At 38.7% G+C, this 27883-nt stretch overlaps 1 protein-coding gene and 2 long non-coding RNA genes across 6 annotated transcripts in view; 1 reads left to right on the top strand and 2 right to left on the bottom strand.

Annotated features, from left to right (window-relative positions):
- il1rapl2 (interleukin 1 receptor accessory protein-like 2) overlaps positions 1 to 27883 on the bottom strand; it is a 472397-nt gene that overhangs the window by 50924 nt on the left and 393590 nt on the right. The window lies entirely within an intron of this gene.
- LOC120723913 lies at positions 192 to 26385 on the bottom strand. The gene is made up of 3 exons (XR_005693832.1): positions 26374 to 26385; positions 9414 to 9417; positions 192 to 6989 (listed from the first exon to the last, which is right to left on the bottom strand). It is a non-coding gene; the product is annotated as an uncharacterized LOC120723913 (long non-coding RNA).
- On the top strand, positions 18229 to 23877 carry LOC120723914. The gene is made up of 5 exons (XR_005693833.1): positions 18229 to 18541; positions 19466 to 19520; positions 20322 to 20472; positions 20805 to 20881; positions 22186 to 23877. It is a non-coding gene; the product is annotated as an uncharacterized LOC120723914 (long non-coding RNA).

Raw genomic sequence — 27883 nt, 5'->3', positions numbered from 1 at the left:
AATGAGCATTCTAATGAGCGCTACCTCGTTAGGCAGTCAATTAGCAGATAATTATGATAGACCTTGGTATTATCATAATGATAGCTCTGTCAGCACAGTCATGAACCAACAGTGAATGTTAACATTCGGTGTATGTCTGTGTGTTTGTTGTCAGTTTTGACTTAAAGTTAACACTTAAGGTGTTGTTTTTCCATGAGTGGGAAAAGCAGCTTCTTCCTTTCAAGCTTTGGGGGGTAATTATCTTTTTCAGAAGAAATTCAAAACATTTAGAGCAGCAAAAGTAAAAATCTTCACAAACTGGTTACAGGTTGAATAAACATGAGGTTTCCTTCAGTTGGTCAATGCCAAAACGCAACTGTTTTCATATGGAAATGTCTTTATGTTTGGTGTCACTGCGCTGCTTATTTTGATTGATGGAAAAGGACGAGGAGGCTTTGACTTCTGCCAGTCTCGAAATTAGAATTTCTAACAAACTCAGAGAAAAAGTGCCCACTGAAGCCTCACATGTCTTGTGTGTGTGTGTGTGTGTTGGTGGGCTTGCGGTGGGATTTTTCTTTTTTTACCTTTGAGCCTAGTCAGACATCATCCTGCAGTACAGGCGTAAAAATACAAACACACTTTAGAAATCAGTTAAAAAAGAAAAAAAAATCTGGCTTGGAGTGAAATTAGTTTAGCTTGATTGTGTGTGTGTGTGTGTGTGTGTGTGTGTGTTTGTGCGAGTAAGTAGGTGTGTGTATTTGAGCTCTGCAGTAATTGATTAGCACCCTGAGGGTGTGTTTGTGTTCTCAGCATGCTATGGTGATTAAAATCATCAACTTTGTTTGCACTTGTGTGGCGTGAGGGTGTGTGTCAGTGTGGGCGAGTGAGTTTGTGTGTGCGTATCTCTCCAGTAAATAGAAACGCAGCCTGCATTTAATACAGCTGAGTCGAGTCATCGTTCCTATTTGTGGCTGTAGCGGCAGGATATTTGTGAGAAGCTGAGGAAAAATGAGGGCTGGTGCTGTATTGTTGTCATTAATAAGAAAGACTGACAGGAATTTTCTCAAGTTGGTGCATCACCGTTTCACACTGCTCCTCTGTGTGATCACAACTATGTTCTGTTTTCTTTGGTGTGACAAACAGAGGAAGGACTCACTCTCCCCGATCACAAGTGAGTTTGCAAACAGAAGTCATGTGACCACAAAGTCAAATTCAATCTGATTCCACCTCTTTGTATCGTTATTGTAGCCCGACAGCCTTGTCTGTACTCCTCAGTGTAGCGTCGCTGGCATTTAGAGATGCACATAAAGAAGCAGCTGAATATGAGAATCGGTCCAGACTTTGCTTTGCCCTTGGTTTAGTTTTTTAAATTCATTTTTTATCCAAGCAAAAGGAGCTGCTGGTATCAGACATCAACATCTGTTTCCTTCGGCCCGTCTTGTGCGTTTTGAGGTCCTTTCCTGTCAAAGGCTCGTACTGCATTCTAACAGTGAAAAGTTCTCATTGCTGTTCATTTATTACACTGGGTTTATTCATTTCAGATACATCTAAAGAAATGAACAAATTAATTTAATCTTGAACTGAAGGAAACCACTCTGAATTTGAAGGTTGTGGGAATGCACTTAGCATCCTCATCAGGATAGCGTCTGTGTGTGAAGTAAGCAGCACTGTAAACTGCTATCGAAGTGCAGGTTAATGAGTGTCCACAGTAAACTGTAGGCAACACAGAGAACTTTCACAAACTCAGAGGTGTTAATGCAAAACCTGGATTTTATCCTGGTGGTTCACGCAGTGAGCAGTGCTGCTGTCCTTCGCAGTTTAGAGCACTTTGTTGCCTTTCACAGTTTCAGTTTCAGCTCCACATAATTTTGTTTTAGATCACTAAAACTACCAAAGCAGACAAATGTTTCTAGCAACACAAGCCATTAAAAATTTGCAATCAAGATGTGTAACTGTTGAACTTTAGTGTACAGCCTGTGTGGACAAATTTGTATGTTGACCCATTATTGCTCAAACTAGAGTAATAATAGGATGCCAACCTCCTTGCAACTAGTAAACATCAATGGTTCCTCCGTGATTGCATTGATTTATTTTTCTGTCCGAGACCCATTGCAAGTAGTTGACCAATCGCTGACGGACCTCTTTCAAAGGCAGATGCACAGGTTGCTTGGTGGGAGGCAATCTGCCTGCAAACACTTGCACTGTGACTCAGACTGATTGCAGTCACTCTCAGCCAGATTGGTGAGAGTTTGCAAATAATTACCAACTAATTTATGAATGCTGACAGATTGCTAACACATTGTAATCAATGAAAGTCAGGTTGCACCAATCAGGACAACTCATCTGCTTTGTGTCAATATGCAACAAACGGCTCGACTCAGGTGGTTGTCAACTGGTTGTATTCTAGTTACATCGAGTGGACGAACTTTCAGTTTCAAATCTATGAGATTCTCGCTGAACTCTGAAAGTAAGAAGTTAATGTGAATCTCTGTGCATGTAAATGGCAACAGATTTGTGAATCACTAACCGACAGCAGACTGAATCTGTTTTGTTGCCGTTTTATTGCCTCCTCGATGCACCAAAGCTGTTCCGAAGACGGCAAGTGACTGCAGATTGGCTTTGCCAAAACATTAAACAGGTGTCCACACTTAAACCCCTCAGTGTGGATGATGACAATCTGTCTTTAAAAAGAAAGAATTTTGTATTTTCTCAGGATATCTTTGTCTAAAACCAGGTAGCAGTGGTGATGTAGTGACATAACCCCAAAGGAGGTTTGCATCTCCTGCGGGAATTGAACTAGCGGGCTTTGGCTTGTCAAGTAAATGAGCAAACCACTACACATAGGCACATAGTGGCATGCAATATTACATTTAATATGAATCTTACTGTTACCCCATATTTGGTGGATGTACAAATCAGCTCTTGTTTGTTTTAAAATTGACATTTAAAATCGGTCTCAAATGAACAGCAGAGTCACTGAACACCCGCCTGTTCTGAATTATGTCATTTGTTTTGACAGCAATATCCCAAATTCCAGGATGAACTGAATTGCGATGCCAGCAATATTTCATATAGATGAAAAGTGAGGAAAAGGGACACGATTAGATGGGAGATTCATATAAATCTGGTGTCTGTCTTACTCACTTCCTGTAAATCTTATAGCTGGTATTCGCATCATTAGTCTGTTTCACTTGTCACTCTTTGGGGTTCCCTGTTCTTTGCTTTTCACATTTTATCACTAAAATAGATCCTCGCTCAAATCTCCTCGCCTCCCAGCCTTTTCCCTCTGTGCGTCAGGATGTTTTTGTCGTCATGCTGTCCCTCGTCTGTCTTTTCATTTGCTTGCTCTCCCTCTTTCCTTTTATAGAAATCTTTCACCTGCAGCGTGCTTTCTATGTGCGGACAAATGCATATTTTATTTTGCAAATCCAGGTGATTTTATGCACCTTACATGAGAACTGTTGCAAAGAGTACGACAGGCAGAATAATCAAAGTACTTCTGAAACAGTACATGTCAATGAGATTATTTTTCTGGACAGCATACAAAACACGTGTGTGTGTGTGTGTGTGCATGTGTCTAAAGGAAATGACAAAAGAGCAGAAAACATTCAGGTAAAGGATTGTAGGAGAGAAGTAGGACAACTCTTAACGAGGGAAATGAATCATTGAAAACTACCTTCACACACACACACACACACACACACACACACACACACACACACACACACACACACACTGAGAGAATCCTCCATCACTTGACTTGACAAGTATGGTAAAAAAAGAAAAAAAATCACTTAACAGACCCAGAATTACTTTGACTGTCATATATTTTTATATTCCCCCATCATCTGCGATTCACCCTTTTTATTAAACCTTGGCCTACTTAACACCAAGATTAATGTTAAATACATATTATTGGATTGAATTGTCCCTTCTCCCCTGGATATTTATGGTTGTCAGGGGAAACCTGGCTGTGTTTCAGAGCACATACTTAAGTTTCAATTAAGTCATTCCACTGAATTACTGGATGGTTTTTATCCAATGATTGATTCAACTGTTTCTACTCTGGCAGGTTTCTAAGAGTGAAGACAGACCGAATGATTCAATAAAATTATATTGGACCAATACGAGTTCTGGTGGATATGAAGGACCGAACAGAACTCTGTGGGAGAACTGTGAAGCTCCTGTGAGCCAGTAAATAAAACCAACTTAGAACAGCAACTGTTCATATGTGTTTAAAAACCCTATTGTTATTGCTCTCTCCCTATTGATTTTAATAGAGGCTTTCAAAAAACTGCCTGGATTTGATCTGTTGTACCCCTGTGTCATCCTGTGTCACATAGCTAGCTTATTTGACCTCTGGACTGTAAGGGGGTGTAATAATCTTCCCTTAGTTTCCTCAGTAGGTTAGAACAATCTTAAGGTGGCACATTTATTTGAGGAGTAGCATGACACAGTCCAGTTTGGCTTTTAGTTATTTTGACTGTGTTTAGACAGGTTGCAGTCATAGACTGTATCTAAAAGATGGAGGTGGCCTCTCAGTTTGTAAAGTGAAGTGCACACAGAGGTGTCTTTGATATCATTGACTTTACTGTGTGATTACAGCCTCAGTCACTAATTTTCATGTCATATTGAATACGACATGATGATATTGACGATATTGTACTATTTATATGCCAGCTTGAAATATGGAGAGCCATTATATCTTATTCCAGGTAGACAGTAAACATATTTCTCTGCCTCTCTGTCCGCCCTCTGCATGCTGCCTTTTTAGGACCCAGCAGATGTTGCAGCAAAGACCCTAGCCACTTCTGACAGCTAGCCACAGTTAGACAAGGCTTGCATAAGCACATTGTTTAATTCTGGCAGCAGCATGCTTCAGTGACACTGATTTAACCAACGCACTGATCCTTTCCACATAAATCTTGCCTCTGTGCTAGAGAGTTAAAAAAAAATCTGCAAGAACTGCACACGGCTGGAAAAACACTCATACTCTTAACAAGTCCAGACAGCTCCTCTGGAGCCAGATTGTACTCTGGCCTTAATTTAGGAGCACCAATTGTCAAATATTGCTAAAAACTCTTGTCACATACCACTGGTTCTCATCGTAGAGGTCTGGACCTTCAGGGGCTTGCTAAATAGCCTGGATTTGTGAAGCAGTGAAAAGACTCCAGTGACAGGAAGAACATAAATACTGGATTTACAAATAGTGTACTTGTATATTTGATGGGAACGTTGCATAATCTATAGGGATTATGCACTGTGGCTAAGAGGTTAATTATCATGTCTATTCCCAGGTTAGGGGCCCTGATAACACGCAGCATAAAATTAAATTATCCGTCTAAAGGAAAGAAGGGAAGTGCTGAAGGGAATGCAGTTAGGTGCATGGATGAATCGCGGCAGCTGAACCTTGGTGATAATATGTTCCAGAGCACAAGTCATTATTATAAGTTTATATATACTTTATGTTTCTCTTAACAGTTTATGGTACACTTAATGGTCTTGACATTACATGGGTACACCCGTGACTTTATATTCCAAGACACTTGCTCAGATTTTATGCACTTTGTTCAGAAAGGGGAGCTCTTTGTGCACACAGCCCTGCCGATGACTCAATATTCTCAAAGCAAAAGCTACTACAGGAACTTTCTAAATGCTCCGAGCAGAATAGACCTAACAAACAGAAAAAGATGAACATGATGAAATTCTTTCCAAAACAAAAGTCTTGTATATATATATATTTTAGCCAGAGACAGACTAAGATCAGCCTCACATCACACATGTCGCACGTTCTCAAGTAAAAGAGAAAGTCATCCAGAAACGAAACATAGACTTCCCATCTGCTTGCCACTGCGTGTTTCTGTCTCCCTCTTAGACACGCGCACACACACTTTCTGAGGAATGATCCATCTCAGTCCATCTGTTCATTTAAAAGCACACACAGTGTAAGACCTTAAGGTGATTTTGAAATGCTGTGGGTGTGTGTACGTGTGTCTGTGTGTAGACCAGGTATGGGGTGTGTGGGGGTTGTCTTGGTAACAGCTGAGTTTCGGGTCTTGGGCTCCAAGGGAACGCAGCTGCACATGGCAACACAGATGGTGCCTCAGACACAGGCACGCGCACACACACACACACACACACACACACAAGCTGAATGCTCACATACAGAAATGCATGTTCACACACTTAGGCCAAGCGCACATACACACACAAACACACACAAACACACACACACAGCCACGTGTAAGTAAGTGGGCAGCTCAGCTGTAACCTGGGAGGCTGTTCATGCTTTCATTTCTTCTATTTCCAGACATCCTGCCTCTAACAAATTATTCCATTTTAATTTTCAATCCTTTCTATTTTTAGGGAGGCTCTACGCCGCACCGACTCTGCTCAGAAACGCCATCCTTTGTGCCAGATACATTTTTAGGGGAAAGTCACTGTTGTTTGTTGCCAAGCGGTCAATGCTGTAATTTCTCTATTTCTTTTATTATATGCTGCATTTCCTTCTCCCTAACTTGAATTTCCATAAGTGTTTTCAGCTGTGTTTTGTGATGGCTAGTGTTTTGACCAATGCATTAAACTATATATTTTAGATATAAGTTTTAACAGCCACCATTTTCTGAAATTTGATGTTTGAGAATAATGTATTTTGTCATAAATTCAGTTTATTTTGAAAACCTCAACAGGATCTTCAGCTTTATTGTGAAAGGAATATGTGGAAAATAAACAAGTGGACGGCGGAGCCACACGCTGGTTTTACTGTCGTTGTTGCTAACGACAAAAAACAGTTGCTTGTCCGACTGTAGTGTGGTTATATTAAATATATTAGAGAAAGAGAGAACTAAGAAATTAATATAGCCACTACGGTGACCATCAACACGATGAAAAAATATTGCCCTAAACAGTTTATTTTACGACACCACGAAACAAACGACAGCGTAATATGAACCAATAGACGTTTTAATATCGTCATCTGATATAAATCGTTATATCAAACAGCCCTATGTCTGTGCACTGGAGCAGGAGCTCTGTTTCGATTAGCTTAACAGTGGGAGCAGCTATGGTTGCCACAGCTATTGCTCGTCCAAAGTTAAAATACATTTCTGTCCATATCTTTAAATTCTGCACAAAATAGAATTTAAAATGAGTGTTTGTTGTTTTAGAATAGTTTGAGCTATCTGTATTTCCCAGTGCTTCCAGTCTTTTTGCTAAGCTAATTCACACTAAGCTAATCAACTCAACTCTTTCAGCAATCTGGTCCTTCTCCTTTGACTTCTGGGACCAAAAAGACATTTTTACCCAGAGAGCTACTGCTTACTGGATATGTTCTCTTTTTCAGAACATTCTCTCTAAACCCCAGAGAAGGTTGTGTGAGAAAAGTTTCTGAATACTCAAGACAGGCCGGCCTAGCACCAACAACCATGCAGCATACAAAGCCACTAAAATCACCTTTCTTGACAGTTCTGGCTCACTCTTTGAACTTCAGACTGTCGTCAAGACCATGTCTACATGCCTAAATGCACTTAGTTGCTGCCAATGTGACTGGCTAATTAGACATTTGCATTAATGAGCTGACCACTTGAACTGCTCTACAAGTTCTACAGTAACATTTTTCTAGCATCCCTGAACTTGAATAGTTACAATTTTATTGATTCTAAATTACAATAAAAGAACAGAGACAGAAGTAAAATACTATAATATGCAACGGTGTTGTTTTTAGATGTAAAATTTATGTTTAATTAACACATTAACATAGTATCTTCAACAGATGGTGTTAGAGTGCAGAGGCCAAGCTAATTTAGTTTTGATCAGCCATACAGTTTTAGAACCCATAAACGAGGTTCCATCACTAACCATTATGAGCTGGTTCTGATGGGGATTTGAGCCTATTAAACCCCTTTTATGTACTGAAATACTCATGCACATGTATACACACTCACACAGACAGTTTAATAAGGTAGCTGGCAATTAAAAAACAAATGGTTTATTTTTAAATTATCATTGCAATTAAACATTTTTAATACTGATGGAAAATCAGAGAAAGTTGGATAAAAAAAAGAAAATGAATCCAAAAGTTCAAAAGTTAATGAAAGTATTGCGAGTAATTTCACAGAAGTCCATTTTTAACATGTTTCCAGTGATATGGAACTGTTTGAAAGCCTCCTGCAGATTTTCAATATAATTTGACATTACACTCCTTCGAGAGAAACTGCATATTATTTGATAAATATGAGATGGGGAATCATTCCTTGAAATGCAAAGGCCCAATTTCCTGTCTAACAGGAAATGAAGCTGCCACAAAGTTGGAAAGAGTCATATTTGATTATTGTGAATAAACTAAATATTTCTTCATATCTGACTTTATCACTCTTCCTTCATCGTCCTCTTCGTCTCGATTCATCCCCACAAACAAACACTCCCAGTCACACAGTGATACCACGTGAGGTGATTCCCATGAAAATAATAACTCTCCCAGGAAAGTAATAAAGGGAAATCCAGCCTCCTTCTCTGTCCATATTTGGCCATTTTCTGACAGCTCTAATTAACCAAGTCCTTAATGCATCTATACCTGACACTTGATTAGCTGGGGGGCTGGCCTCGTTAAGAACGCTTTTAAATTAACAGATGAAATTAGATTGGAGATTACATCAGATATGCTTGACAAGGTTAATTAAATGACCAGCCACAAGGGGAGTGTGTTAAATCCAACATCTCCAACAGATTCAGAACTGATATAGTTTCGTTCCTGATTCTAAATTACAGCAAAGTACAAAAAGTTAAGACACTGTCAAATATAAATAAAACAGCTATACAGATTAATGATACTTTAGGACTGGAAAAGTTAATGCAAACAGCAAATGGTGGATAGTTTATAATATTGACAGACTCCAAGTATCTGGAATGTGGTCCTAAAATGGACTGGGCTCAGTGGTATGGGCTGAGGAACACTTCTGAAAATTACTATCAGGAAACCGAAGTGGTCACTGTATCCAGCGTGAATTTCAAAGGGTAGCAACTTGATGGTATGAGTACACACAACTGCACATGGGTGAAGGCATCATTGGTGGTTAATGGTATGGTTTGTGAGCTATATTAGTTGCAGTTTCAATAGGGCAAGACACGCCAAACTGGAACGGTAAATGGACTGGTTTATATATAGTGTTTTTCTACTCAACTTTCTACTCAAAGAGCTTTATACAACCCCATTTTCATATGTCTAAGTGTGTTCTATTCACATGAACGCACCAGGGGCAACGTGGGGTTCAGTATCCTGCCTAAGGATACTTTGCCATGTAGACTGGAGCAGCTAGCGATCGAACAGGCTAACCTTTGTTTAGCAGATGACCTTGTGACCTTGTCATTTTAAAGCTCAGTTTTTAAAACCTTACAATGTAACTACAGCCCAGCACATCCAGCAGTATATTAATGACTAACCTCGTATTGTGGATGGATTATCTCAGTTGTTCTCCTGACTGAAGTTTGGTCCGTTTACAGCATCCTGCCATGCAATTGCATTTGTCCCTAACCATCGGGAACCCTCACGTTAACTTTTATTGAGTGGAAAAAAGTTAGCGTTCATCCTCCAACTTCATTGTGTTTATGTTATGCTAACACAGCTGTGTAGCTAGCCACCACGAAGCACATCATATATACCAGCTAGTCCAAATTCAGTAACCCTACAAACATCACTGCTGTTTAGTTTTCTGTCTTCATTTATGTTGGAAGTGATAGCAGAGCTGTACGTTTGAATTTTTTCAGAAATCTCTCAGTCAGAACATGGTATATCATGTTTAGGTGGAAACTAGCGAGCTAACTTCCTGCTAACTTCTAACTCTGTTAATTGAATAAATTCTGTTTTCATGGATGCCTGGATGTTAAACTTAATTGTTACACCTGGTAAAGCAGCAATGCTGATCATTTTATTACAGATGAAAGAATTTAGACAGGTTTTAACTCTCAGTGAGGCCGCAGTGTTCGTTTGACTGAAGCGGAGTTTGGACCCGGAAACGGCTAATGACTTAAAGACTGAACTGCAACACTGTAACAAACATGTCCCATTTAAAATGATCAATTTTTAAAAAAAAAAAATCCCCCATGCTTTTCAGTTTCTTATCAATTGCTGACAAGGTTATGGAAGCAATAGAGTTTTCTTGTAAGGCAGGAGGGATTTCTATACTGCTTCTGGGAGAGGTCTGTCTGGAAGTTGGGGGAGACATACTGAGGGATTTTGAACAATTTGTCCATCTTAATAAATAAACATCAATGTCTAGAGTTTGGACAATTTTGCTTCATATTAAGCCAGAAGATGTGTGTAAGCCTGCAGTCCAACCCAGGTATGTCCCAAGCCACCACTGGAAATAAGGACAGAAAAGATGAATAAAAATGATAATAGGAATGAACAGATGGTTTTAGCCTTTGGGGTGGTTGGCTGTGAGCTGAATAAAGAAACAGGAATCAGGAGGGGAAGTAAAATAAAGGATGAAGAAAAGAAAAATCAAGAAAACCCACATGAGGTTAGGAGTACTAATAGTTTTGGTCTCAGTGGTGAAACTGTGTGTGTGTTGAGGGGTTTTCATGACAGAACTGGGTGGGAGGTGATGGCTGACTGACAGCTGTTACCCGAGAGTCCCAAATCATCCAAGAGTGTTCTACTTCTCTAGCTTAGAGCCAATGGTGAACAAAGTAAACTAAAACAGGATAGCGCTGAAAATTAAATTTGGTCCCTGATTTGTGTGAGTCATTTGTGGTTTGAACAGCTGTAGGCCTTCAAATGACTGGACAGATTTAATTTTGTAAATAGTTTTAGGCTGCAGCTATTGCAGCATTCCCAGTTGAGCAGATCCTCATAGACTAGAGAGAAAGTTTGGTTTGTCGTTTAAAGGAGACCTGTTCCTTCAGTCCAACTTTAATCCTCGAACTAAAGTAGATATACATGTAAAATATATATTACACATTATTTACTTCAAAATAATACACATTCAGATCATACACAGCCTTGTTTTGAATAATAACAAACAAACAAAAACTATTGAGTTCTTATCTCTTTTTGGCCAAACTTCAATTTCCTCGTATTACCTGGTTTCAAAAAGGTGTGAACAGCAGGGACTACAGTGCAGGCAATACTATTACATTCAATGGTTTCAATATCTGAAATGTTCAATAAGGGCATGCTCCAATATAAAAGTATATATACATATATATATATATATATATATATATATAGAGAGAGAGAGAGAGAGAGAGAGACTGAGTAGTAGTAAACAAAGGTACTGAAGGTTCATTGTAATGGACTGGCAAAATGTCTATGGTATACCCTTCTTCTCACCCTATGATAGTCGGGTGGGGCTTCACCTTCCCTGAGGCCCCAAAATCCCAATTTAGACAAGCAGAATAAGATGAACGGATGGATAACAGGTTCAGCTTTCCTAGGTTAACTGGTGACTTTCAATTAGGTGCTGGTGTGTTTCTGTGAGTGTGTTGTTTTCTCTAAACACTCTAAAGCGTTCACAGTTGACTTAATTTATCACTCATCAAGCCTCTAAAATGATTTATTCATCTGTACTGAATATCCTCAGTTGAAACCTGAGTCACGGTTAAACATTTGTTAGTTTTAGCAAAAACAATCTTGGGTGATTTGGAAAAGGGCTGTTTGGATATTATTACCTACCACTAATGCTGGAATTATCTCTGCATCTCTAGATACACCTTGGCATCCTACAGCGAGGATGATGACACTACATAGTCTTAGGAACATGCTGTGCCGGTCTGAATGTCAATCAACCTGATTTGTCGGTTTAGCTCCTGTTGAGAAGTAGGTTAGACACAAAGCAGTACAAAGAAAGCTAAACATTACACAAATAAATAAACGTTACATGAGTCAGATCAGACTCGTTAGCATTATCCCAACAAAGACAGTTTTATCATCAGCTCAGTGTCAAAGCAGTCTGCTGTGGCAGTGTCTGTACTGACCTAATGTTCACTCTTGTCACATTCTCTTATTGGCGGATGTTGGGCTCAAATGAACTGCCAGCACTATCTGAGAGCCAGATTCAGAGTACAAGCAGTGCAAAAAGAAAACAGTGTCATCTGAGCTCCAACTGTTGCCTTAGTCATTATTCAGCTGCAAACCAAATTATGAGAGTGCATGGTTGTGAGATCAGCCCATTATTTGAATGAATAACAAAATTAAGACTCAAAGTAGCATGCAATAAATGTATGCATATGTACAGAACAATGTGACCATCTGCTTTTTGTTGCCAAAACCAAACAACTGTGATGCACCGTGTATTCTGACACCTCACATTCAGAATCGCTTGCAACCTCTGTTAAATTTTTGAGGACAATAACAAGCATGCAGTGGTTAAAAATGCTAAAACAGAATCAATCTAAGCTATTTGTGAGTTGGCAGCCGCCATGAAAGTCAGTTGATGGTCTACCAGGAGAGCAGTCTTTACTGTATTCTCAAAGCAATTTTAACTCAATATCCAAGGGCATTTACACTCCTTGTAGGAGAAAATTGTAGGCATGTCATTTGGTTTTACTCATATTTATAACTAGCCACATTTGTGAGCTCTTTTATTCAACTTAATACATCAGCTACATCAGGAGAGGAGTGCAAAGAAAATAGTCGTAGGACTTTTGGAAATTACCTTCAAACTGCTTTCTCTTTTCTTATGGACAGAAATGCTGTGAATTCCCTCGGTCATTTTGACTAGAAATAAAAAGAAAAAACAAAAACAAAAGTAGAGTGCTCTGTATTTTTGTGTTTTTTTTTATTTGTTTAATGCTCTGGGCCAGTAGAAATTTGCAAGTTTTTAAATGACTGCTGTTGTAAGATCCCAGCATTACAAATGTGAAGCAATGGCAGAGAGAACCTCCAGAAGAGAGTCAGTCCTTATAGATTTACATGTTGAAAAGTTTTGTCATGTAAATAACACAGTTATTTACACAGATGGCCACGCTGATTTGACAGTTATATATCAACACAGGTGGTTTTAGATGCTAGCGTTCTGGTATGTTGAGGCATAGCAGACAGCTAATGACAACGAGCCACTAGCCAACACAACCACTGTGGTAGTGGAAATGGTACAACAAGCTTGTTTTGGTGATTGAAAGATTGCAGTGTTATTTAGCAACAGTGTTGTTCAAGTTACATGAAAAAAGTAATTAGTTACTTATTACTGATTACTTCTCCAAAGAAGTAATCCCGTTACATTACTGATTACTTATTTTCAAAAGTAATTAGTTACTTATTATTTAGTTACTTTAAAAAAAACATGATACACACCTGAATACATAATAAAGCAACAGACTTTTAGGCCCTATTTTATTTTTTATCCATAATCCATCATATAAAATTGAATCAAATGGAAAAGTCTCTTTTTAAAAATTGTTTTAATCGTTGTTTTAATCTTTTAACTTTATGCACGTTGTATCAAGCAAAAATTTAATTATATGCAAGATTCTCTGACATGAAGAAATTGTTTAACATTTAAATCTACTGTCTGCATATTCCAGCATATAAAATAATGTTTTGTGTTTACGCTTTTTCAAATAGATGCAAGTAAAACACAGCGGAAAATAAATAAAATCAAAGACTCAGCAGCTCTTAAATCTATTGTCACCTGTTTATCAGGAGTGGGGCGGGTGGAGGTTTGCCCACAGCAGTCATGTCAGTGGGGGGATCCGGGGGTTTCTCTGTGAATGTCACATTCCCGTGGCAGCGTGCTCGCTGCTCGCTCAGATTTGAAGTTAAATTTTTCGCTCTAGAAAGAAGTTTTCTTCTCACACAGAGTGGACAGCAGACGCTAATGTTTTTGTCACTTTTTACGGACTAAAAATTAAAGTAATGTGATTACTTCCACACTTTAAACGCTGCATGGTCGTGCTCTCTCTCACTCCATATTATCCACTTTTGATCTGCACACGTCTGTGACTGCCACGGGCGTCGCACACGCTTACGTCATTGTCATGAGACACTCTCACAAACAAAATCACGACGGTTTAGTAACGCAGTTATGCAGCGTACATACGGGAAAGTAACAGTAATCTAATTACTTATTTTTCAATAGTAATCCCTTACATTACTCGTTACTTGAAAAAAGTAATCAGATTACGCGTTACTGCCCATCTCTGTTTAGCAATAAGTAGCAGGCATGTATGTTTTTATCGTTGCATCTATAGAGTTACAATGAATGTAGCTTGCTATCCAAGAATGTTATTGTTATAAAGTCTGGTACTATCCTCACCCATCTTTTTTCCACCCTCTTATCTTAATATTTTCATGTGCGGCTCCAAAAAAATGAAAAAGCACCACAGACAAAAATACTGAGGGTTTGAAATGCCTTGTTTTGAAACGCTATGAGCATTACTGTCCTTCAAAGTTGTCAAAAACATACTGTGTATCACTATCTTGAGGTCATAAAAACCCATTTTACGGCTAGTGAGATGAGCAGCTGTGCCTATTGTGGCGGGAGAGTGAGCGTAAGAGACCCTTTGACCCCCATTACACATCTAAAAGTGATAGAAACAAACTATTCCACTTAAGATTCCTCTATGATTTCTCTCCTCTTGCTCTTGCTCCCACAGCTGTTAAAGGTGTGAAAATGTTAAGAGGGATTAAAAAAAAAGGGAAAAAAGAGTGGTGCCCTGTGAGAGCATGCACACACACGGGCAAACAAAATGAAGCCACAGACATGCATGTAATGTAATAAATCAATGCACCGACATGGAGACTGAAGAATCCATGATTTTTTTCTACAATAAATGAGAAAACGCATATTTGTCATGTAAAACAAGCACTGCTGTCATCTTTCATTCTACTCTCTGTGTCTAGCATACAATGATTTCTTTCCCTGTTGTAAAATTAGCTATAGGGAACACATCTTTCCCCCCCAGTAAGAACAACAACAAACCAAATTTAATTAGATAAGTGCGGGCTTTTGTTAGGGAATGAAAACTCATGTTGTAAACAAGTGCTTTTTCCTAAATTAACAAACAATTGTTTGAATGAATGCTCTTTCATGATCAGGACCTATGGGGTAAGAATTCACCCAGAACCAATGCAAGTCAACATATTTGAGAAACTCTCAAGGGGAAGTTGAAGATAATGCAAATAAGTAACAAATACACCACACGATATGTTTAAAGCTTTGTTTATACATTCATTGGACTGACTGACTTGCAATTGTTTTCTCTACAGCTGAATAAACATTGCAAAGAAATATCAGTTTTCTCTAAAAACTGTAATCCAGAAGAGTCCCCCAGAAAGCCTGAAGCACATTTCAGGTCTGCAGAGCACTTTAGTTTAGTTTATGGCCGTCAGGCTACGTCTGTAAACACAATAAATTTGTAGAGGAATATGTAATGGTAACATGCATCAATTATTCTGTTATTTCTGATGGAATTTGTTATTTTAATACCTATACATGGCAGTTTTAAAGATCCATTACTATCTTTGAGTAAAATAACCATCAAATGTTCAGCTCAGTAAATCAACAGCTTAAAAGTCTGTGGTAGAAATGGGTAAGTACAGAGAGTGTAGGTGCTGGTCCTTAGATTTGAATCTTCTGCTCATCATAGATCTGCTGCATCCTAAGAAAAGAGCTTGGGTGTCCGGTGGATAGAACAACATATATGACATAGAACATTAACATGTAATCTCAAAGACTATCTTTGATGTTGAGTGGACTGAAACTATGTAGACGAGATGTCACTCCTGAAACATTTGGGTTATAGTTTAAGTATCTCGGGGTCTTGTTCACGAGTGATGGGAGAAGGGAGTGGGAGATCGACAGACGGATTGGTGCTGCAGCTGTACTGATGCGGACACTGTACCGGTTCGTCATGGTGAAGAGAGAGCTGAATGTAAAAGAGAAGCTCTCAATTTACCAGTCTACGTCGCTACCCTCACCTATGGTTACGAGCTGTGGGAAGTGACCGAAAGAACGAGATCACCTTCCCTGTGGCGGAAGTGGTGGAAATGGGATTCTTCCGAAGGGTGACTGGCCTCTCCCTCAGAGATAGGGTGAGAAGTTCAGCCATCCAGGAGGGGCTCAGAGTAGAGTCGCTGCCCCTCCACATCGAAAGGAGCCAGTTGAGGTGGTTCGGGTATCTGACAAGGATGCCTCCTGGGCGCCTCCCGGGTGAGGTGTTCCAGGCATGTCCCACCGGGAGGAGGCCCCGGGGCGGACCCAGGACATGCTGGAGAGATTATATCTCTCGGCTGGCCTGGGAACGCCTTGGTGTTCCCTCGGACAAGCTGGAGGAGGTGGCTGGGGAGAGGGAGGTCTGGGCCTCTCTGCTTAGGCTGCTGCCCCCGCGACCCGGCCCCGGATAAGCGTAAGAAGATGGATGGATGGATATAATTATTATTTTCTATCAAATTAGACCAATAGAAGGAGGTCAGTTGTACTGATTGATTGTTGATTGATGCCAAAAAGAACCATTACCAAAAGAAATATAACCATCACTGCTAAACGTCCAAATTGTAGCTGTTTACTTCACAGCATCTGACAACCAGTACCAGCTATATAATGGTAAGTCCATTATGGGTGGACAGATCAGATACAGATAGAAGTTTATTGATAAACGTTTTTCAAATTGGCTAGCAAATAGAAATAACCTTTTACCCACATTCTGTTTGGTTTGTTACTATTAAATGTGGTAACATTTTGAACAATGACAGATATGAACCACAATTTGATACATTGGTTGCTTTAAGATTAAAAAAAGAAACATCTTAAGTTCATGAAACCATATTATGTGTCAGCACACCTCTGATATTGTAAAGCAACAGACACTGTAGGTACTGCAGATACTGCATGGTGGAAATCCAGTCTCACTCCAGTCATTAATCCTTTCAGTTTCATTCACACATATCATGCACACACACTCAGTGGTGTACTTTATGTGGATTTTCAAAGGGGATTTGTTCTTAATAAAAATCCAATTCTGACTCCACAGGATCCTTATCCCGCTGAGAGAGTGGGGGTTTGAAGAAGACAGAGGAGGAGTGGGAATACTGCAGCAGAATTAAACGGACAGTGATGGAAACACAGAAAAGACTGTACAACAACAGCCAGGATCTCTCTCTCTCTTTTTTTTTTAAGACAGCAGCTTCCTAACTATTGAGTTATAATTTAAGGCACTTTAATTAGCTTACTGTAAACTGTGTTGCATTAATCCATCCACCCCAGTCAAACATGTTTGAATCACCCGAAGTAGAAGGCACTCCGAGGACAACTGCTCCTCCCGAACCTTGACTTAACCCACCCAGCTAATAAGATAAGGGTGGGCTTTTGTTACGGAATGAAAACTCATATTGTACCCAGCAGTGTAGCAAAGGTGGCTTAGACTTGTACCTAATCCGTTAAGGCTAACCTCAGACACCTTTAGGGGATGCTCATTTCTGCCTCTTGTATTGATGATCCTACTCTTTCAGTCACTAGACACAGCTCACCATAAATGAAAGTAGGAACACTGACCAATAAATCAATATTTTCAGCTCCATGCCCAAGTCTCTCCTCCCCACAACATCCCAGTACAATTTCTACATCTCTACAGACGCACCAATCCATCTGTCAAGCTCTCACTGCTTTCCTCCCTCACTCAGGAGCAATACCTCCAGATACTTAAACCCTTCCACTTGGGGAAGCAACGTAGCCCTAACCCAGAGTGGATGGCCCACCCTTTACTGAAATGGAAGGTTAATCTCAGACCTATGTGTGCGTTAATTCTCATATGTAGCCACCTAGCACCATCTTTCTCAGTGAGGGCTGAAGGTCACTGCCTGGTGAAACCAGAAAGGCAAAAATAGTCCATTTAACTAGAAAACTTCATCTTACTGGCTGTAAGAAACTCTGTACACAACCATTATACACATTATTCAGCAGATCAGCATGCATTGGATGATGGATAAAGTATAACACTGTGTGGTTATGGTAAAAATATGTCTGTGTGACAAAAAGTCAGACTTCAAGAAACAAAATTAACACTGGTCAAAATCTGGACTCACTAGAAAAAGGTACACACTCTCTACAAATCTAACTATGACAGAGGGAATCTGTATCTCCATAAATTTAGGCCCATCAGTATTTGGATAATGCCATCCATTCATCCGTTCTCTTCAACGTATCCACTTTAGAGTTGCAGGAATTTATCTCAGCTGTCACAGGACGGGAGGCAGGATACGTCCCGGGCAGGTCGTCAATCTGTCACCAGATTAACACGTACACTGTAAAATGTAATTCTAGATGTTTGTTATTTCAACATATTATTCTATATCAGTTTGATGATAGATGACTGAAGTTGTTGTTATAACATAGAATTACAAGTTAAAAACGTCCCAATTACACCAAAAAAAGCTAACTTGAAAACTCATGTCCAGCTAAATCAGCAACTTATGTGAACTTGACAATGTGGGTAAGTTGAGCACAGCAGGATTCAAAACTGTCCCACGTGACTGCTATCGAGGTGCATCATGGGGAATTGGCGGTTAACGACATGCTCACTTTACTTGGACGTTTTCTAATCGTCTTCTTTGGAATATGCTTTCAAGGTGAGTAACATTGGTTATAACTATAAGGAAAGAGAGCTACAAAAGTTGGAACATGTTTTGAATTTATGGCATAACGTGGGTTTTCTCTTTTACCGAAATGTTTGCTTTAGCTAATGTAACTTTAGCCGACAAGATCCAGCTTGTGTGTCAGGACCAAACTTGACCTAATAAACTGATATATGGCCTTTTTTATGGGTTTAATGTGGCACTGACCAAATCACAAGTATTGTGCCGCTAGCTTTAAGGTTGTGCACTCAACCACTGTTGCGATATTAGCAAGCTAACTCAGCTAATTAATAAAGCTTATTTCATATTGTCTCTGTACTTGTAAATTTCTTTCAAGTTCACAGGCTGTTGTATTTTGGTGGAAGTTCATTTTGGCAATATTTCCAATAACTGACTGGGTTCAAAAAGAACTTTTTGGCATGCTTGTTGTCATCTGTTTACCCCTATGTAATCACTTAAGTTGTTATTAACTGCTGCATGCTAAGCTGCAAGAGTGCACTGAGGATTGAGACAAAATATGGTCTACAAACCAGCATTATATTAGTTTTTATCAGATAGTCCTCCAGTTTTTGCTTTGTGCAGTTATTTGTTACCCTGAAATACTTTATGCTTAACAACAGCTCACTATTTTAACTTATTTTTGAACTCTTGTGATCAGTATGACTAGATTGTGTGAGTTTCCATACTAAAAGAGCTGTAGTGATAAAATAATTGGCATGAGAGACACTGATTTTTGGCATGGTATACTGCAGAAGTTATTTATGTTTGTTTTTTTTGCATAATTTACCTTTTAATTTAACTGCAATTCCCTGTATTGTAACAAAACTAACATTGTTAATATATCAGAAAATTAGCAAACATGAATAAATGGCGAAAACAATATAATTATAACTTATATTTTTATTTTACTTATTTTAGGTCTGTGAAGCCAAACTTGATGCTGGGGATTTATTTTTGTCAGTGGAGTCAAATGGTAAGTTACAATTTGTGCATTTTGTCATATTGGAAACACCACAGATTATATTGTAACTTAATAGCTCTGTAGAACAAATGATATAAAGATTGTAGTGTCAGGGTACTTCTTAAGAAGTAATATGGCACTATTGATGATCGCATGCAGGTGGCATAAACTAAATATTCAGACGTGCTACCAACAAATGATTCATTAACAAAAGCAATGGAGCAGACCGTTTAGGTTCTTGTGGTTGTAATAACATCCATACCTGCAGTTTTGTCATTAATTTATTTTCACAGGTCTAGATGATCACATCTGACTTTGTCATTTAAATGAGGTGGACTTGCAAACTTTGCACTCTTTTGGGTAAATTGCTGTCCACTACATATACACAGAATGTGCACAGTATTTCAGATATAAAAAGGGAGTATGTAATGGACTTGCTGGCTTTAATGTAAAAAGCCTGTTGTGTAACTTTAATGAGGCAGTTGGACTAAAACAGTATTGCTCATCAAGCTAAACATCTGAGGAATAAGGAAATTGTTACTTGTCCTTTTACTCAGTGTTCTTTTAATCGCACGTTTACTAAAGTTTTACATCACACAATCATTCTACTTTAAAAGATTTCAAGACAGAGCTTATTGTTCTCTGAACTTCCTTTCCTTTCAGGTAAAGTGCATCTTTTTGTTTGTTTGCTTTTGTGTGTTTGTGTTTTCTCTAATGGGCCTCAGATGACGGTTTGCTTAAATTTGGGTCTCAAAGAATCTTTTTTTTTTTATTCTGCCCTTTACTCTCCACCCCTCTTCTTCTGTTGCTCAGGTTGAAGCAGAATTTGCCCGTCTTACATCTGTTGACCTGAAAGGGTTCCTTTTTGCTGTGCTTGACCATTATGGAGAGGTTCGTGGAGCTGTACAAAATTAAGAGCGGCATAGGAGGGCTAACTAGGCTCATAAAATGCTTCGGTGATGATGTAAGTGTTCAACTGCGAAATCTAATCCTTTGTTTAAGTTTTAGGTTATCCAGTTCAACTGATGAACTCATTGAAAGAAAGCTGATAAGTGAAGTCTGTCATCATATTTCACAACTGGACATTTAGTGTGGTAACTTTTACTGTGTATATTGGTGGTAGGTTGGATATCATATTCTACTTGAATGTCCTGATAAGCCTGATTCAAAATCTCCAATGATAATCATATATTGATGGAATTATGTATCAAAAAGCTGTGAATTTGGAGCTGTCTACATGCTTCATAAACACTGTTTAAAAAGTGGTTTTATTTTCTTTTTGACTTCTTTGACCAGAGCCCTACACAAAGGAAGAGGACAGAGGACCTCATTTTCTAAAGGAAGATCCCTCACACACTTTCAAGACTGTGAAGGTTAGCATTGTTTCTTTTAGTACATTTAATAATGACAGCACCACAGTGGATTTTAAATTAAACATGTGGCATATATGAAACAATAGACGCCACATGATAACATGTGTACTTTTTCCTCACCAAATGTATTATTACAAAATCTTTGACACTGGATTTGGTCTAGGTTTCAGAGAAACTAATTGGCAAGCTAGCATTGATATTATTAGTGTCTTGTGTTTATTCATGTCTTCACCAGGGTCTTTGACATTTCGCTGCTGTACTGTTCACTTCAGCTTTACGTTTGATTTCTCACATTGTATATTGTAATGGCAGAGATATTAGGATATTTAAGGGCCTGCAGTGGCTGCTACAGCTGTGGGGGGCAATACTTTGGTGAAATGTCTTGGACCCTGGGAAAGAGACTGTGTAGACTGGGTAAGCAATTAAAGGTTACTGGCCCAGAGTCATTGGGCAGCTGGGTAAAGGTGGATGTTGATATTCAATGCCAATTATGCAACCTGTTCAGCCATGTCTATATGCTCTTTTTTATGCTGTTAATATAGGGGGGGGGGAATAAACTTTAATCAATAAACTGATTAAAGAAGCATTGTTGATGGAGCCACAATCTGATCCTGTAGTGTAGCTGCAGTTTGCACATTTCATGTATTCTCAGCCAGATTTGGTTCAGAGCACAGCCAATATTTAGCATAAGTAGATTTAAATTTACACACACTGATGATGGCAGCTACATTGTAGCCACAGCCACCCTGGGGCGCACTGACAGAGGCGAGGCTGCCGGACACTGGCACCACCGGGCCCTCTGACCACCACCAGTAGGCAACAGGTGAAGTGTCTTTCCCAAGGACACAATGACTGAAACTGTCGGAGCCGGGGCTCGAACCGGCAACCTTCCGATTATAAGACGAACTGTCAACTCTTGAGTCACGATTCAGTCATCTGCCCATGTGTGTGAATGACTGAATGTATAAAGCGCTTTGGAGTCCTTGGGGTACTAATAAAAGCGCTATACAAATACAGGCCATTTACCATTTAAATTGAAAATTTTGTTTGAATTCTGCAATTGAAGACATGCTCAGTTATTTATCAACATGGTCTTTGTTTAACGCAAGAAATTGATTTGTAACATGTTGGTGCATATCTCATTCTGAAAAAACTTTAACAACTAATAAGTGTTACTCAAAGCCAATCACCATCATCCAAGGCATCAGTATGGCTCTTCTTTGGAAAGACATGAATTCTTAAGCACGAGGGATATTGTGTAATTGTGTAATTTTATTTATTTTTGTCTTTGAACCCTTTTATAGCCGACAGGTATTGAAGACACGTTTTCTAAGGGGATGAAAGTTGGCATTGTGATGGTGAAAGAAGAAGACATCATCGATGTGTTGGTTGTCCTTGAGGCGGCAGTAATCCTGTCTAATCTGAGGGATGTCTCAAGTGCCATTTCCATGCTGATGGGCCTTCTTTTTGCCCTCAGCATAGACTATCCAAAGGAACTTAAGGGCATCTTTGAAGTCATTCAGAACGTCCTAATGAACATTGGTGGAAGGCAGTGCATCTCACTAGTGCATGGTCTAAGAAACAGACTCTTGCAGAACGCCAAGCAGAACTGTAATAGTATGCTCACAGCATACAATTGCCTTAGTGTTAAGGACAGTTTTTATTTTACTGTTTGTTTGTTTTTATTCTTGCAAGTTCTCATTCTCACTTTTGTATGTCACTAAATGACTACACTTTACATTCCAGATTAGACAATTACTCATTTGTTCATGGTTTAAGAAACTTATGTGAACAACAATATAATGGTGGACTCTGCAGATGCTTATCTCATGCAAGTCAGTAGTTTTTCCTTTGTTTTGCAATTGAGCAGACTCAAACTAATGTTTCTGAAATATTCATATTATCAAATGTTTCAGAAGCATGCACTCATTTTCAGAGATATTGGTTCTGTGGAATTTGTTGCAATTGTAAACGAAGACAAATACAAGAGTTTGATGTCTTAGTTGTTATAAACTGATCTTTACTGTCACTTATCAAAGGTTTTGTACTATTTTAATATTTCAAGTTTTATGCTAACAGGTGTGACTGAGCACAATGAAGTTTAAAAATTTTGCAAATGTAAAGAATAACTTTTCTAAAATAGCAAGTCTCTCTTTGATACATTACATTAATGCAGACTTTATGTTGTTACTTCGCAAGAATCACTACTGCTCCTAGAGTATTGGTCAGAATTTAATCTTCACCCAAACTGGGCTCAAGACCAAGTTCAAATTTATTGTTTCACAGGGAGCAACTTTTGAGTTTTGATGGATTGTGAGCCTGATGAGCTACGTCACTGATTTTTCTGTTTCTCAGATGACTAAGATGGCACAATAAATGGTGAATGTTGGGTGCTCATGAGTAATTGTCTTGTCATGTTCTTAAAATAAACTTTCTGCCTGAAATGAACAGATACACTTTAATGGAATCTGTGAGTTTTTATTTTTTTTCTGTAAACAACAGAAAATTAATTTAAAGGAATGTAGATATTTAAACCTGAGATCTAAGATAAACCTAACAGGTAGTTTTGCTGAAATGGATGTTAGAAAGCTTAAAAAAAAACTTAAGATGTTCAATACACATTTTTCTTTACATCCAGTCAATCAACTCTGATAATTAAAATGAAACTGATTTAGTTCACTCAGCTACCTTAAGGAGCTCAGTTAATTAATAAACTTAAATCAATTTAGCTAACAGATTATGTTAGTTAAGCTAAAATAGATTCCTAAGTTAAAAGAACTACTAAAGTATTTGAATTAACTAAAAAACCCAAGTCAACTGAACTAGGACAAGAGTTTAAACAATAGATTATTTTAATTTAGCTGAAAGGGTTTTCCCAAGTAAAAATGACAGTTAAAGGAGTTGAACTGACTAACAAATCTCAGTCAACTAAACTAAGATGAAAGTTTAGACAATGTGATTTTTCATCAACATAACATTTGGTTGTGTTACAAGAACAAACTCTATTTCTTGACTTAACTTAAAATTTTAAGGCAGCCCTTTACCTGGTATTTTTAAGTTGAAACAACAAGTTATATTTTACAGTGTAGAGACAGAAAACCATTCACACCTACAACCAATTTAGAATCACCAGTTAACCTAACCCCCATGTCTTTGGACTGTACCCAGAGAGAATCCACGAAGACACGAGCAGGACGCAGGACCAGTTGCTGTGAGGAGACATTTCTAACCACTGCACCACCCTGCCGCCCTTGGGCAACGACATAAGTTAAAAAAATAAAACATCCTCTGATTTACAATCCATTGTGGTTGTGTACAAAGAATCAAGACATAATTGAAGTGCCAACTTTATCAAATTAAAGCTGTGCTTCAATCACATCAAGATTGTTTTATTTAAAATTCACTGTGATGCTGCACAGAGGCAAACTTACAAGGAAAACTGTGTCCCTCCAAATCCTCACTTGTATGCCTGCATGCTTGTTTTTGCATTGATTTTATTGACAACTTTTAGTCCATTTGATGGACAAACTACTGGACTACGTGTATTATTACCAGGTTGTTTGTCTTGACTCCAAAAACGAACTCACTGAGGTTTGAGTTTCAGTGGTAGGTTTTTGAAATCATAAAACCAAAGACATGTAAAATATGACTTTTTAACAAAAGCCAAATCTTTTCGGATTTTTCTGACACATCTGGTTTAAATAACAGAAAAAAATATATAACCTACCAAATTCATGCTGTAGATATGTTTTTCTATATAATCTTACCTCCTTGTAAAGTTATTTGCCTGCTAAAGGCATGAAGTGATATTTATGTAATTCACTAAACAGACAAACTAACTTGAAAGAATGAATGTTGTTGTGAATAATAAATATTTACAGCCTCCAGGCATCAAATTATGCAATAATTAATCGAGGTTAATGCCACACTGTTGCCTTTCTGTGTAATGATGTTAAATAACCAGGGCACTTGATTTTCAATCAATCAGAGTCTGTCTCACACCGGAGATCAAGGAACACACTTAAACGCTGAGCTATAGCTTCGGGGTCTGAGGCTTTAAGGTATTTGCTTTCTAAAATGCAGCTTTGAAGTCACATCAACTGACTCAAGTCAGTGTGCCAACCAAGAGAAAAAAGGAAGATTCCGATGATGTCGTTTGGGTTTCAAATCCTCATCCCTGAAGCTTGACAGGTGGTTCTTTAAAGTTGGAGGCTCTCCCCATTAGGGAAGACATGTGACTTCACAGCAATGTGATTTACCTTTCTGTCCTTAGAAACATTTTTAAACATCTCCGACATGATCCACTTCTCAGCTGTATGTTGATGCTACATCAAACACACATAGTACTCACCCCAGCTTCAAAATTATGGAAGTACAACATCTGATGATTTGCAGATTTGGAGAACTACTTTAGCACCCAGTGTAATCTAGACTAATTAATAATTATACAAATGTCACCAGTGCAAAAACACTCCTCCCTCATATGTGCAAAATACAGCTTTTAACGTCCAAATCGTACTTTAAAGTTGCATTAAATACAATCCTAGTATTAACAGGTGTTCAAATGACTATTTAAGGCCCCGACCACATAAGCCTAGAGACTGGTCAGTATCTGACAACCACAGGTGTTAGGGAAAAACGTGTATTCTCCAGCTGGGTTTCAAGAGGTTGCTTGTAGGCACTGCATGAAATTAATCGAAAAGAGATATACAATGTTACACCAAAACACTTGTAATCGCCTTGATCACAAAGAGGTTTGCATGTTTCCATGGTCAACCATAGTTTGTACAGAAGATGTGCATACATGTGTGTGCATACAGTGACATGCAATCTGGAAAAGTTAGACAATCCACCTCCAAAGTATGAAGTGAGCCTTTTGATTATTTGCAGTGGTAAAGCACAACCTTTACTTTGAAGGTATACAGTTTCCCTTACTGCCTGGATGAATTATTAAAAGTTATCTGTTTCCTAGAATGACTTCTACAACCACTTTAAAAGCTAATAATGTGGCATTATTGTGTGATAACTGATTCTTATACTGTCCAAATAAAAAAGAAAGAAAGAAATCTATTGTCAAACTGTGATGAAACATTCTGAGCCTAGCCGGCATCCACTGGTGAAAAAACCTGTGAATGATATGTGGTTTCAATGTAAATTTCTTACCTCTTATATACAGTATCTAATGCTGTATTTTCATTGTCATTGCACTGAAAAACATGTAATTATTACCCAGTAATGGCCTCATTTCCTGCATCATGTAATTATAATATTGCAGGCTTGCAGGTTGAAACCTGAGTCTTTCATTCATTTTTGAAACATGACATGGAAGATGGTTTAATGCTTTTTTATCGTATTCTGTTCAAATGCAGCAATTTGCCTCGTACGCCCAACACAGTAAGCCTTACACATACACGTAGACAGGCTTAACCACTATTTGACCTTGGGCTACAAATGGTTCACTTTTCTTCCTAACTATCCTCTGTCCCAGCGACAGACACCTGTGACCTTGGAGCCCACTTCTTTCTTTTCTTGCCGTTATTTTTTTCCTGTAAAAACAGATGGATACAGGTGTTTTCACCATCTCAGCTCCACTGCAGACATTTCTCACCCTCTTTGTTTTCTATCTCTCTTTCTCTCTCTGCAAGTCCCTCCTTCTCCATCAAGGTAGCAAACAAAAGCCGATTACCATATTCATGAGCCCCCCGATGACAAATGAAAGCAGGAGTAAAAGAAAGAACAAAACCCATTCTTTATTGCCTGTCCATCGCATATTGATCATCCTTTCAACTGCAATTATTTTCTCAATCCCTTTGATGCTCTTACTCCACCCTCACAACTTTGATTTTCACTCTATTTTCGCTCTCCTGTCTGTCAAAAGCCCGTTTAGATCGAGGGAGAGAACTGTCCATGTGAACATTATGACGCTGATGGAAAGGCTAAACACCTTGTACTAGCTTATGTAATGCGATGTACCGTGTGTCCTACGTGTGATAGAGAGGGGGGAAAAAATCAATCAAACGTCCTTTTTTCCTCCTGCTTGCTAGCGCTAACATTAGCTGTTTAGCTGCTAGAGGAGGACAATGGTGGAGCGGCGAGCAGTAGTGGAGATATTTTCATTAAAAAAACAATACAAGTACACTACAGTACAGAACAAAAACATTACTCCACATTATACTGCTTACAGAACTTTGGGTTTTTTGCTAGATTTGTGTTAGCATGCTGTCTGTGCAGATGCTTCCAAAGAGCCAGAGTGATGCTAAAGCCGACTGTATGCTGACCCCAGTCCAACAGTCAGAGCCTGAAGTGAGTGATGAGCAGTCAGGCTTGCACCCTTTGTTTCTACCTGTTCATGTTTCTAAAGTAGAATCGCTGTGACGATGGCTTTGAAGACTCTTAGAGCTGGTTTTCATTTTTGCTTCATGTCCTCAGCTTTGTTTTCACACCTAAACAGTAAGAGATCACATTTGTCCTGATTAGGATTGGGATTTGTGTTGGTGTGTGGGACTGTAGCCTGTAGGTTTCTGTTGTTAACTGGTAATTATGAGACAGTGTGTTTCAGGTCATTTGTTGGAGTAATGAGAAAGTAATACAATGAGTAGTGTCCTGAATTACTTTCTCTGGTGAGTAATTAAGTAATGCACTGCATTACTTTAAGAAAAGTAATGGGTAATGTGTAACACTGATTATGAAGCGAGTTCAACATATCCAGGAAATCCTTTTGATGCTCTGGCATTGCTTACAAGAACGTTGGCAATCAGTCAAGAGGTCGCAGCAGCGCAGCTCCCTAAGTCGAGCCAGGGTTCTCCAAATTAGCTATGAGGCTTTCACATGACAAGAGTGGTGACCAATCAGAAACAGGAGGGGTTAACTGATATTACCAAAAAAGGAGTTCGAAAGAATACAGAGAGATTAAAAACACAATGCACTGCACAAGCACTTGCTATAGCTAAAGCGTGTGAGTGTGTGGAAAAGGATTTAAAAAAAATAAAACAAAAAAATATA

The sequence above is a fragment of the Simochromis diagramma genome, unplaced genomic scaffold (genome assembly GCF_900408965.1).
Source record: "Simochromis diagramma unplaced genomic scaffold, fSimDia1.1 OVJJ01000685.1, whole genome shotgun sequence".
Lineage (NCBI taxonomy): Eukaryota > Metazoa > Chordata > Actinopteri > Cichliformes > Cichlidae > Simochromis > Simochromis diagramma.
This window is presented reverse-complemented; position numbering and strand designations above follow the sequence as displayed.